The following is a 13,384-nucleotide window of genomic DNA, read 5'->3' on the forward strand; positions in this document are numbered from 1 at the left end:
CCAACAATTATGCCGGTACAGCACAGAGCATAACTGAAATGCTGGTTAATAAAACTGTTAATGAGGTAATTCTAAAACTTTTTTCCTACTTTTCTTCCGGGGCAGTATGAGAGGTTCCTAACCATCAGTGGCATGGAGGGGGCTTTACAGGAACAGGGGAGAGGGAAGAGGAAGTCTAGAGAAAAGAGTGTAGACATCTGAGCATGGAGTACTCCCTTGAACCTAAACATTTTTTTTTCCTTTTCTTTCCTAGAAATGTGAAAGTTTTAGGATGTAGTTACCTGAAGCATTTTCTCTATTGACAAGTCTCATCTAAGGAGACTACTGACCTCCTGCTCCTATGGCTGTGCTGCCATATGCCAGCTTCTTGCTCTGTCAGTGCAACCATCTGTGGTGCTGCATGCTGAATAGTTTCCCCTGCCAAAGAACATGGAAGGCCACTGACCACCCCCCTGAGCAGCAGCAGATGCTATATTGAAGACCTTGACAGGCTTTTCTGGATACAGTCAGAAAAACCCAGTAGCTGATAATGCAGCAGATAGGCCATTAAAAAAAAACACCTGAAAGCACCTCTTGGAACTTAGAGTAGAAGCCCTTAAGAGGGCATGGACCTCTGATTTGTGCTTACAGCTGGGTTATGAATTTCAGAAAGATCACTTCCCAAAATACATTCCAGGAGAACATTGTGGTCTTTCTTACCACATTTTCAGAAGTGCAAAATAGCACATTGGGATAGCCAGCGTCTCCTCTTCCTGCCTTCCCAATAAGATCCCTATGCATCGTGCTTGTCCCTCCTCTCCCCCTTTTTCAAGAGGTAGAAGCTGTAGATGTGAATGGAAGTTTAGACATGAAAACATTCAGCAAAATTTAATTGCCCTGCAGGAAGAAAACCTGCCTGCCTGTCCTTAATTCCTAGCTTCTGTGCACAGACTAGTCTTTTATAACTTCAATGTGCTTGTCATAGTTACTGTGTTGATTAAACAACACCTGTTTGCTAATAAATATTCTAATTGTTCTGAAGTATAAATCTGGGAGGGAGGAGGATTGCAGATCATACCTTGCAGAACTGTCAAAGGATATGCAAAGACTTTGACGGCCTCCTGAATAATGTAAGGCATACTTGCATTTTCATTAGAGTAACGGTCTACTCCTGAGCAACACAGAAAGCAATCTGTGCCCTAAGGAAAGGTATGTGACAGAGGTCTATGCTCTTAGAAAGCAACAGTAAGCAGTGCCAGCAATATCCGGTAGATCAAATGTTTCTAGGATCTCATGTTACTTGTCTGTGAAATCAAACTGAACCACTGGCTCCCAAAGAACTTATAATGTGAGTAACGTTCCCAGCTAAAATACTGCTTTGTAAACCAAGCAGCACTAAATGCATATTACATCTCCTTAATCACTACTGCTAGGCATCCCAGCATGCAATTGCTAATTCCAGCTGCATTTATTAGTGGGCTCTTAGGCAATGAAACCTTATTTTTCCAATGTCATTTGCTATGCCAGCTGCAAAGTCAATGCTGAATTAATCACATTTCTATCAATGTTTGGTTACAACCAAAGAGATTCTCTTGAGCTCAATACCCTTGCTGTCTTTACTAACTAAAACAAAAAGCAAAATAAAATCGTCTTTCAGCCAAAGTCTACACTGGCATATGGAGGTTCTTTTCCTTCTGACTAGTAATACAGGATGCATAAGGAAGAGCATGCATGTTTCTGGACCTGCTGTACACCTCCAACTCAAGGTGTGTATGTAGCACGCCTTGAAATTTGACCTTTGCTTCTAGTTCATTTGTGGTATGTAGTTGAGTCAGCAGAGGAGTCAAAATGGATGCATCTGGATGATACAGAGGCCAGAGTAAAGGGAGCAAATGGTTGGGCCCAGTGCTATAGAATGAGAAACAGAAAGGAATTCAGAGTAAATTCAGAAGATTGGCATTAAAACGTCGAATGTTGCAGGTTATAGGCACTAACTAGAACACAGACTTTTGCTAGGCTTGTTGTATTATTATGTTAGTACTATGAGGACATGTTCTGGACTACAGACAATGTATTAGTGATAATAATTGTGATGTTAATTCTGCAAAGAGCTCATTATTCACACTTGACACACACCTGGCGTCAGCTCAAAGGTAACTTTGTAACTTGCCACAGACATCTGCATGATCCTGAGCTTACTGAAAATAAGGCTGATTGATATAAAACCCAGTAGGCTTTGCAACAGGAAGACATGGAATCAGTATGATAAATGGAGCGATTTCAGAAATGTACTTTTTTTGTTGTTGTTTCTGTTTTCATGAAGGATGATATTTCAGCCTTATGTGGAGAACTTGACTGAAGCCTAGGCAATACTTGTGGACCATCTAAGCTCTAGCCCTTTGATTTATTTGGAACACTATCAGAGTAGTGTGTTTTTGGACTACGCACTCTGGTGTGGAATTTCACCCTTTGGGTTTATATCATCATACTTTGTTGCAAAAAAATAGTGAAAACTGAGTCTAAATATGACTACACTCTCTAAATACACCTCCCTGAAGCTGACCTCTTTGCATTTCTTATCTGGCTATATTTAAAGCTGCTGACACTTTTACATAAAATTTAATCCCATCTACCTGAAAGAAAAGACCAAACCTAGCTGTGTTCTGCAGAAAACAAGCACAGCTACTGTAATTTATTTGCCCAGGTGGTCATACAACAGCCCATGCTATTATGTTAGTTGCTCGTGAGCTTTTCCAATTAGCATCCTAGAGCAAAAAGTTTATATTGAAATACATGTTTAAGCACTGAGGGTCAGCATCTCCTGTTTAATGCCTTGGCAGGGGAAGCTCCGTTGGGCAATTTTGTATTTCACAAATAGCATCACTGTCAGTACCTGAGCCTGTAACAGAGTAAAGTAATTGGAGTGCCAGAAACTGGCCTTCCACCACACAGATACTATATTTCTTTTGAATTTTTATTATATTTATGGTTCAGCCCATGAAGATCAGAGCGAGCAGAGGTAACCATGGCATTGCAAACCATAGGATCAAACATCAGTATAACTTTCTGCTTAGCAAAAAGAGCATAGGGATTTGCCCCTGTGCAGTGTAGAACTGAAGGGATTAGCTGCTCTGCTAAATTCCATCCATGCAATCACCTGACCAAACCAAGTTCATCTGATGCACCAGAGCCTACAAAACATCTCCCAGCACCTTGTAGCAACTGTAAGGTCTGTAGTGAAAGACGAAACATAGCATAATGTACACCAGCTGAGGACCTGTCCCTTTCCCTCTGCCTGCCTCTCTTTTCTGGGTCTTTTAAGACCTAACATTTTATTCTTACTGAGTCTGGATATGATTAACTTTTGCTGCACTGTGGCACCAGTGCCCAAAGTAGCAATAGTCTGTGCTGCATACTGAAAAACAGCGTGAAGGGAACTAAGCTTATATACCTCTATAAATATCTATATCTAAATAAAATTCTAATGCAAAATAATAGTCTTCATCTTCTATAAAGTACTGAATGTAAATAAGATAATATTGGCCTTGATCCAAAAGTCACAAGGTGCTTTACACTGCTTAATGTTCCTGCTGAACAACCAAGCTAAGGTTGTTATTCTAAGTGCAGGGTGAAAAAACTAACCATGACCTGGATTATAAAATGTTGACATTAAAGGTCTGTTGCTCCTTGTAAAGAGCGTGGTTTTGTAATTTAAAGAAATCTGATCTCCTGAAAGTGCCCTGCTGGGCCTGCAGCTGACATCAGGTTTGTCTGAGCTTTAACAGATTCAACAGGAGTAGTATGATTAAAGCAACTTTCAGCTCCCTGTAATTTTGGAACAGAACTGTGGAAAAGACACCTGGAGTTAAAGATGACAGCTCCCTGGAGATCTTGACTTCACCAGCTTCATTAGAAATTAAATTACAAAACTTAAAGCTATAGCTGAAAAGGGTCCAGAGTTTATTTGTCATTCCTTGGTTACCTGTGAAAAATCAGTTATTTTTTTAGCTGTGGTCATTTAGTATCAGTGTGAAAGGTATGTGTCCAGGAGAAAGTAAACTAAAATTGCATTCATAGCCTCTAACTTAAGCTGCTGTAACTGGCTGTACATGTATTCTTACCCAGCTATAAATGCATGGCAGATACCTCTCAGCAATAAATTCATGGCAAGGCAGGGTAATAAGACATTGTCCTTGCTCTGGACTGATTAAATAAAGAGCAGACTTTCAACTCTAACTGCACTGTTGACTTTTTATCAGAGCCCTCATCGAGAAGATTATCTTGGAAGGTCCAGAGGGAAACAAGTGCATGTAATTACCACATATGCAAATAGAACAATTGTATGTATCAATGAGATAATTCTTATCTACAAAGGTCAGCAGGTAGGTGCCAGCTGCACTACATTTGTACACAGAATGTTATCTACAACGTAGACAGGTATGTTTCTGCACATAGACCTTAAGTCATGCTTTAAAGCAATTCTCTTTTTTTGCATTCTTTTAACAATATTGTTTTTCAGTTATGTTAGGGGATTAGATCTCTGCCTTTCACTTCAACTACTTATCTTGATCTGCTTGAACTCCTTATCTTGATCATCATAGCTTTTATCACTATTATCACATTTTGTGAAGAAACTCTTCTGGAAAACTACTTTTACCTTGCAGAAGAGCACTGTGTGGAATTCACCACTATGAGGCATCTGGTCTTGCCTATGTTATTCACCAATGAGAGCTCAGCTCAGTCTGGAAATTTGAGTGATGTTCTAATTTTGCAGTGATGTTTTCATATAGCAGTGATTTTTCTCTTCTTAGAAATCCCTTCAAAACTGCAAAATCAAAATTTAATATAATCAGCAAGCCCCTGGCATAAAAACCAGATTGTACTTGCAGAAGTCAAAATAAGAGTTATACAGCCAAGAAGACACAATGAGCAAAGCACTGTCCACTAGAAACCTTTATGAATAGATAACATTTCCAACTAAAAGATTCTATAACTTTGCTTTAATCCAGGAATAGTTACTTTAGACTTTATGATCCTCTGCATGCTTTTAGGTGTGGCTGGAGGGAGTGGGTTGCCTCTAAACACATAGAAGCAGAAGAGCTGAAGGTGAGAGAGATGTTCAAAAAGTGTTCTGCATGGCTACGGAGAATTTCAGGTTCAGAACGGTTCAGAATTTCCCTTCCACCCAAAAGGAAGGGAAGCAGCAACATTAACGTACATCTTCAGCGCACACCTTACCCTGGGCAAGCCTTGCCGTTATCAAGTTTCCAGTGCTGTGCCATGCAGAGTGGAAAGGAGGGTGGGGAAGGCAGGGCAGCTATAAGTCTTGGGCAACCCTCCAGACGAGCTCTGGCAGAAGTGGCTGCCGGTGGACGGCGTTGAATCATTGCACCCTGGTGGCACAGCTCTCTTCAGCTAGCACCATCCGGTTTCTGAGCAGCACTGGTTTCCTTTGGTAGCTCTGGCTGCAGGATGGTTGCAGCCACGTACTCCAACTTCCTCCCCAGACAGACAGTCTGTCTGGAAGGCCCGGTGCCAGGGTTCATGCTGGCACAGGGGTTCAGCCCCTAGTTAGGAGGATTTTGTTACTAACGCCTTTGTAATACTGATGCTATTAGTACTTACAGTACTGTCGTGCTTTTTACAGAAGCTGTATTTGTTTGCTCCTACATGAACAAGTAGAAACAGAAAGGGTATTTTTTTTGTTATGTAGTGAGAAGTGGAAACCAATGCCTGAAACCTTTTCCCTAATGTCCTGACCCACGGTGCTGCTTTACCCATAGAGGCTGACAGAAACAGAGGACTTGGACCAACATGCATTTCTCCTTGTTTTGCAAACTGACCAAGTTCCTCTTTCCAGTGCAAGGTAGTACGTGTATACACACTGTAAGACCAAACTGTTAGCTAATCCTCTGTTCTGGAATCCGTCTGACAAAGGGGTAGAGTGGTGAGACATTTTCCTTTTGTAATCTGTTTAAGTAAACGAAATTAAATCTCTTCTTGGCCAGTTTTAAAGATCAAGTCATAAAAGCCTGGAATAGATGTGTTGTATATATTTCCCTTGGAAAGCATCTGCTTCAGCTTTTCTCTTTGTTAATCAGGTCTGAGACCTCCATTAGAGAATAGTTTATTCCCAGCTTTAGTTAATATTTTTCAAATGTGCTGTATTTGTATACATCAATTCCTGCTCTCTCAGGCCTCAAAGATTATCTGAGGACAGCACAGCTCATGTCTACTGAAACTAGTCAGTTTTTTTCCTGATGTCAGAGTAGGGACAGGAAAATTACCTGTAGAAAACAACTTATTAAATTAGCTGTGGTCCTTTCCCTTTTGTAAGACTCTTTTGTGGGTTGTTTTCCTGAGTAGTGGATTGTTTAAAACCAGGTTCATTATTCAGCGCACATTACAAGCAAACCTGTTTAAATTGTGATGTCTTTGGGAAGTTTGTTTACCTTATGTATTCATTTTGTGTTGTTATTTCTGTGAAGACTGCTATCTGCATGCACTAATTCTGCTGTACTGTTTCTGTTCCTTACCAAGCAAGCAGAAGGTGAGGAAAAAATTTGTGAGATGGTCTTTATCATCTTATCAGGATTTGAATTATTTTTAGGGCACGGCCATAGCAACTGGTGCAGCCAAAAGCTAACATCGTGTAAGCTAGGAGTATTGCCATTGCATTTTTTGCCACTTTGGGTCAGATCCTGCCTTTCCTAGCAGGGATAAGTTTGTATCACCTTCTTTTTCTTCCACTATTGTCGCACAAAGCAAGGACTTAGGACATACTCGTGTAGAGATGCATCTACAAATGTTTTAAAAGAATGCTGCCACCTTAACTACTTGTTCCCTCCCTCTCCTACAGGTACCTTACTTTTCAGACCACTCAGCTTACTACTCTGGTCTCAGTGCCCGGCTTTGCCAGTGCTGGTTTGGGGGAGGACCTGAAGGAAGAGAGATGGTCATTTTCAGTGTCAGTGCAGCCTTAGGCATACTTACACTGATTGTGAAACTGCACTTCTAATTAGGGCTTTGGACAAGGAGCCCATCGTCACCTGACTCTTCTTCCCTGTTCTTGAGACCATTGAGTATCACGACAGCTCACTTGGAAGGGACCAGAAAAGTGCTTTTGGACAGGGTGTTAAATACTGGCTTAATCAAGTAATTCACTTTTTTTTTCTTTTTCCCCACTTTGGTTTTTTAATTGGCTAGAGCTTACAAATCTAGTAAATCAAATATTTCTCCTACCGGTGGTATTAAATTGCATGCAAAGCACTGTGGGCAGGTAGCCAGAACAATAACAAAGCCATCTTGAAGGTATTTATCTCTGGCAATACTTTATACTTCTCATTGCTGTCTATCTGAATCTTTCAGTATATTTTAAACTGTCAGTGAATTAAACCTGGCAGGTAAGGTTATCTCTCTTTTCCAACTGGAGAAACCAAAAACCAAAGGGGTTACAAATAGAATTTGGAGGGCCCTTTGTGTTTTGAGTACTACCCAAGCCCTGGGACCCACTGACGACAAGAGGGCTATTCACAGAGCATGATACTGTCTAATGTGAATCTGGCCATGTGACTTGCTTATCTGTCAATGTGAGGTTAGTCTAGAAAGAGATGCGGTGTCTTCTGATTCTTGGTTGGGCACCTCAGTTACACTGCTGGCTTTTTCCTCTCTTTAGAAGTAGTGTTATTGAAGAGTCAGGCCGTATTGAAGACAGTACAAATAAGCACTCAGAAGAAGAACTTTGGGGTGTGATTGGATCATACATGCAGAATTTTCTGAAGTATCAAGGCCTGATCCAAAAGAAATGCAAGACTCTGCGTATTTACTGCTTTAACACTTACAGCTACCTGCGGTTCCATGTGACGTTGGTTTTCTTTTCCTCAGAACATGAGATCCCTTTGCTGTTAGGCATGAGCTGATTTCTTTTTTCCTTTTTGCCTACCCTGAGTCATTTTGCTCAGCAATGCAGAGGTGGATACCTTTGGAGAGCATAGTTGTGTGTCATATTTATATGATCAGCTTGAGCTATGAACTGGGAGAGGAAAATATAAAGGAGATGACAGAAATTTGAAGACTTGCTAAAACAGCTTGAAAATTCCAGGAATTCAGATGGGAACCTCACCATGGTCTGAAGTCACATATGCTTGTGGTGGTGCCAAAAATTTCAAATTAACCAGTAAATTAAAATCAAGTCAGGAGTCAGATTTTTAATTTCATGGGATTGTGGTAGGGCTGGAGGAACGAGGGGAGATTAAAAAATGATGGCAACACAGTTGTACTTTTTAAAAAAGGGGAAGGAGATGCCCTCAAAGATATTATCTGAAGTAGACTGTATCGATAAAATGGACAATGAGGTTATGTAAATCAGCACTGCAAACATGTTGGGGTAATCAAGAACTGGGTAAGACTAGATAAAACTGGCCTATACTGTAGAGGAACAAAAATACATACCAGTGGCCTTTAGTGACAGAAAGAACTGTTTCTTCCCTAAGGCAACTGAATCTGTAGAAACACCTGTAACAGTTCTACTAAACATAATTATAGTTGTCGGATGAAGAGAAGATACGATAAGATCAGATAATTCCACCATCCAGAACCGAATGTGAGGTCCATTGAAATCAATTAGATATTTCTGGGTTACTTCAATGGATGCCAGGTCAAGTGGGGGAAGAACCTGCTTAGGAACCAACTGTGGTATTGCAAAGCACAGAAATGATTTGTGCATAGCACCGCTGCCTTGGGGGTAAAACTAGGAGTTTTGAGGAAATGTCTTGCATTGTGATGCTGATATGTCACCTTCTGTGTGCTCAAGAGTGCATTGATTGAGGAGCAAACAAGAGGAGAGATGGAGCTCAGTGTAAGGGTGCTGCAGATCATAACTGCATGCATACAGGTATTGCTTTAACTGTGCAGGTTGAAGTTACAGTTATTTCAACAAAAATTAGATATTTTGAAGCTGATTTTTCCTGAATTCTGAATCATAAAAGAAATGCAAACATGTATTGCAAATTAGATATCCCAGTGCTTAGAATTGTATATATAAGCTGTGCTTAAAAGCCTGGACAGTAAAATGTGTATGTGAGGATTAAATAAAAATTAGTTTAATGACGGAACAGAGATCTTTACCAAACTTCCAGTGACTTCAAAACAAAGAATTTAAAACCAGAGTATTTCAAAACTAATAATTTGACAATGTCTTTGTTAGCTAATGACCTAAGCATACGAGAAACCTGATGTGGCTATCATGCATCAATGTGTTGGCATGGACCTTGAGAGTCTGGTACATTATTTAAAATAACTGGGAGAGGGGAGATGAGACTATTCTAAGAGAAATAAGTCTTGTAGCAAGTAAGCTTTTTGCATTTTAGCCAAACAAACTTTTTGAACATGGCACTGAAGAGAGCAAAGGAGCAAGGGCTGTTTCCCACTTTTACTTTATTCCTAACTCCTGAGGGAACAATGAAACTAGTTTCATCCATGTTTCAAAAGACGGTCGTTTCTGCTAGTCTATTCCAAATATTTCCTAATGGCAATTTTCACAGGTAATTTCCTGCTTTCAGCCAGCTTAAAAGGGGAAACACAAATGATAATTTAGGCTTCATGTGAACCCTGATAATGTTCTTAATCTTAAGAAAAGATTCCTCTAGATGTGTTCGCACAGACTAAAAAAATCCTTTTATAAATAGCAGCATAGTTGATATTAACAGTAGTCCTGACTTAAAACTGCTGCATGTGCATGACTGCACACTCGCGCGCGTGTGTGTGTGTGCGCGCGAAGAGGGTAGGAGAAAGCCTTATTTTCTTGAGCGGTGATCTTGTTTAAAACAAATATGTAGCTTGGTCTTTTAAGCAGTGCAGACTTAAATGCTAAAAAACCAAATTTAGATCCCAGTTTAGGCAAGAGTTTATGACAGCACTTCACGAGTCTTTTTAGAATAGTCAGTGGGACTTGTCCTGGTTTCAGCTGGGATGTAGTTAACTGTCTTCCTAGTAGCTGGTACAGTGCTATGTTTTGAGTTCAGTATGTGAAGAATGTTGATAACACTGATGTTTTCAGTTGTTGCTCAGTAGTGTTTAGACTAGAGTCAAGGATTTTTCAGCTTCTCATGCCCAGCCAGGGCACCTGACCCAAACTGGCCAACAGTGTATTCCATACCATGGGACGTCCCATCTAGTTTAGGAACTGGGAAGTGGGGGGGCGGGGAATCGCTGCTTGGGGACTGGCTGGGTGTCGGTCGGCGGGTGGTGAGCAATTGCCCTGCGCATCATTTGTACATTCCAATCCTTTTATTACTACTGTTGGCATTTCATTAGTGTTATCATTATCATTATGAGTTTCTTCTTTGCTGTTCTATTAAATCGTTCTTATCTCAACCCAGGAGTTTTACTTCTTTTCCTGATTTTCTCCCCCATCCCACTGGATGGGGGGGAGTGAGTGAGTGGCTGCGTGGTGCTTAGTTGCTGGCTGGGGTTAAACCATGACAGACTTTTATACCTATTTCGTGATGGGTCCAATCTTTAAGGCTGTTTAATACTTGCAAACTACTGGCTGAAAGTTAGTGTCTTTTACAGAGGGATATTCTGACACGACTAAGCAGACTTTTCCTTTCAAAGCTTTAATTAAAAAACCCCGAGATTCTAACTGCGGGCTCTAAGTATCCGCAGGTACTGTGTTGAAGTAACTTTGCCGACAAAGCCCTGGCAGCGTGCGGGAGAGGCGGCCGGCCGCTGCCGCGGCGGCGGTGCGGGGGAGGTCTCCGGTACCTCAGCGCTCCATCTACCGGTGCGTGGGGGAAGTCTCCGGTGCACCGCCGCCTCCCTCTGCAGCCTTGGAAGCCGGCTCTGAACGATTTTTTGGTGGCTTAGATCAACCTGTGAGCCTGCTTTCATGCTGGGGAGAGTTGCGATATTTAGCCCGTGATATCACCTTACTTCCTTCCTCTCCTACGTGGCTGTCAAGGCGTCTTCATCCATCACGCAGGCGAGGGGCTCAGATCGCGTTTCAGCCTTTTAGGAGCTGAGATTACGAGGCCAAGGATCTCCAGTGACCCAGTTCTCAAACCACAACTAGCTGTGGCTGCCAATTCTTCTGATTGAGTAGTAACTGCTGTGCATAAAATGGTGGTCTAGAAGGGGGGGAAGTACGCAGAAAGCTATTGCTAACGTCTGAGGTATTCGTTTACTATCTGCACTTGGTCATGTCTTGTCAGCTTCTTGAATCACAGGCTAAAAAAAACCCTTTGAAGTGGGGGAAAAAAATGTCTGGATATCTGAACAGTGCTGGGGTTGTCCATTCAGCAGAACCAGATCTTAAACAGATCTTTAACTGCCGGACCAGTCGATCTGCATGGCTAGTGCTGGTTAGAAAAACTCGAGTAGAAATTTTTTTTTCTCCAAGGGGACCAAAAATGTGGTGTTTGGATTTTGACTTTTTACTATGACAAAAAGCTGATTTCATGATGCAAAAATTAAACATTTGTTTCAAAATGTGACAATACAGGATGCTCAGTGTTGTTCCCTTTCCCTAAAAAGACGTGACTTAAGAAACCGGTTCGTTTTGAACAGCATTACCTTTCCAAGTGGAAAATGATTCATTTAGCTACAGGGTCTCCAAGGGCTCTCCAAATTTATCATTATTTCTTCAGCTTCAGAAAGCAATACCAGAAGTTAATAACAACTCATGTAGACATATTCTAATCCTCCGCGGGGCGGAGAAACTAAGCTGACCCTACTTTTCCACCTGTAAAACTAATTTCCTTCGACCGAAGTCGGGGTGTCCAGCCCGCTCCTTGCACCGCTTCGCGTTCCTGCGGCTCGGGGCAGGTTCCACATCCCCCAGCTACCGCCGGGGAACGGGGGAGCGGGAGTTAGGCGGGAAGGGAAGCGAGACGAGTGGTCCGTGTGTGAGTTTTCAGGCCTTCCTCGCGCAGTTTTTCCTCGGTGAGGGAGCCTCTGAGAGCTCTGACGGTCGCTCGTCGCGCAGGGCCGGCGGTCGGGCCGCCCGCCTTCGCCTCGGCCCTGAGGGGCGGCGGCCGTTGGCTCCCGCGCGCGGCGGCCGTTGGTGGCCGGCAGAGGGCGCGCGGGGCCCGGCCGGGGGTGGGGGGGCGCCCCCCACTCCTCTCCCCTCAGGCGGGACCCCGGCTGTGGTGGGTTCTGTGACCGGCGCTCCGGCCCCCGAAATACCCCGCTGGAGTGGAAACGCCGGCCCTACCCGTACGCGAATGGTGGAGGTTTGTTGGTGGGGTTGTTTCCCCTCGCCCTCCCCCCGTTTTTCCTTCTCCTAATTCCTACTAATTCCTACTTCTGTGGAGTGCTTATTCGTGCCAGTCACACCCGCCCGGCAGCCCTCCTCCTGCCACCCTGCCAGCAAGCCCGCCGAGCCCCCTCTTACACAGCCACCGCCTGTCCTCACGTCCCCTGCTCTGCCTGTCCTTCCCTCCCCAAGATACCACAAGGGTATGAAGTGGTCTCATCGCGCCCTTACAAAAGGGCTACTTCTCCTGGTTTTTTAACCTTTAAGGAACTACCTTATCTGATTAAATACTAAGATCATGTTCCCTTTTTTTCTTTTTTTTTCTGCTTTATCTACCAGGGCAGACTGTGATTTCTCCTCCTTGAGATCTTCCCAGCCATCGCTGCCTGTGCTTGCCTTGCCCAAGCATCCCCGGCTTATTCTCCCTCAAGGTCACAGCGTCACCAGCAACCTAAGCCCAGCTGCCTCAGCCCTGCTGGGGACCCCTTGACGACATCGGTGTTGCTCTGTACATTGCTGCCTACAGAGCTCATAATAATCCCTACAGGGAGCTAATACTCTCAGGCCTTCCGTGGCAACACCTCCCTGGTGAGAGGTCTTGCTGAGGACAAAACACTGGCCACAAGTCCCTGCTTGTATGAAGTTAGTTTGGAGGAGTGAATTTTGGTTGTTCTGCTGCTTCATTCAAGGCATGCTCTTCCTCCAGCGTGGTCCTCCCAGTGCGGTGCTACCGGGAAATGTCATTGCCATGCACCACCTTTTTTTGCTTTAAAGTCAATACTTTAGCAATATTTTCCTCAATGATCCAGTTAGCTTTGTTTCCACATGACAAAAAGTGCATTTCAGATTTGTATCCTGCTTACCCGCTGGATGATGGGCTGAGTTGAATAAATGGGACTAATTATGGCCCCTTGTAAGATGAGTCCCTGCCTCTTTATCCCTTCTGCACTGTCAACAGAGCTTCTCCAAGTGCGTCAGTGTGTTTGATCAGAAAATGTTCAATTAATTAAGACGTTGCATGCCTGAGGTTTGACAGCCAACGCAGCATTGTATACAGATACGTGCTTGTTTCCATACATGCCTCTGGCCTATCAGACAGTCTTGCTGACATCTGTCAGTAGGTTGCAATGGGGTTTATAAGCTATAATGTTC

This window comes from Haliaeetus albicilla, chromosome 21 (genome assembly GCF_947461875.1).
Source record: "Haliaeetus albicilla chromosome 21, bHalAlb1.1, whole genome shotgun sequence".
NCBI classification, from domain to species: Eukaryota; Metazoa; Chordata; class Aves; order Accipitriformes; family Accipitridae; genus Haliaeetus; species Haliaeetus albicilla.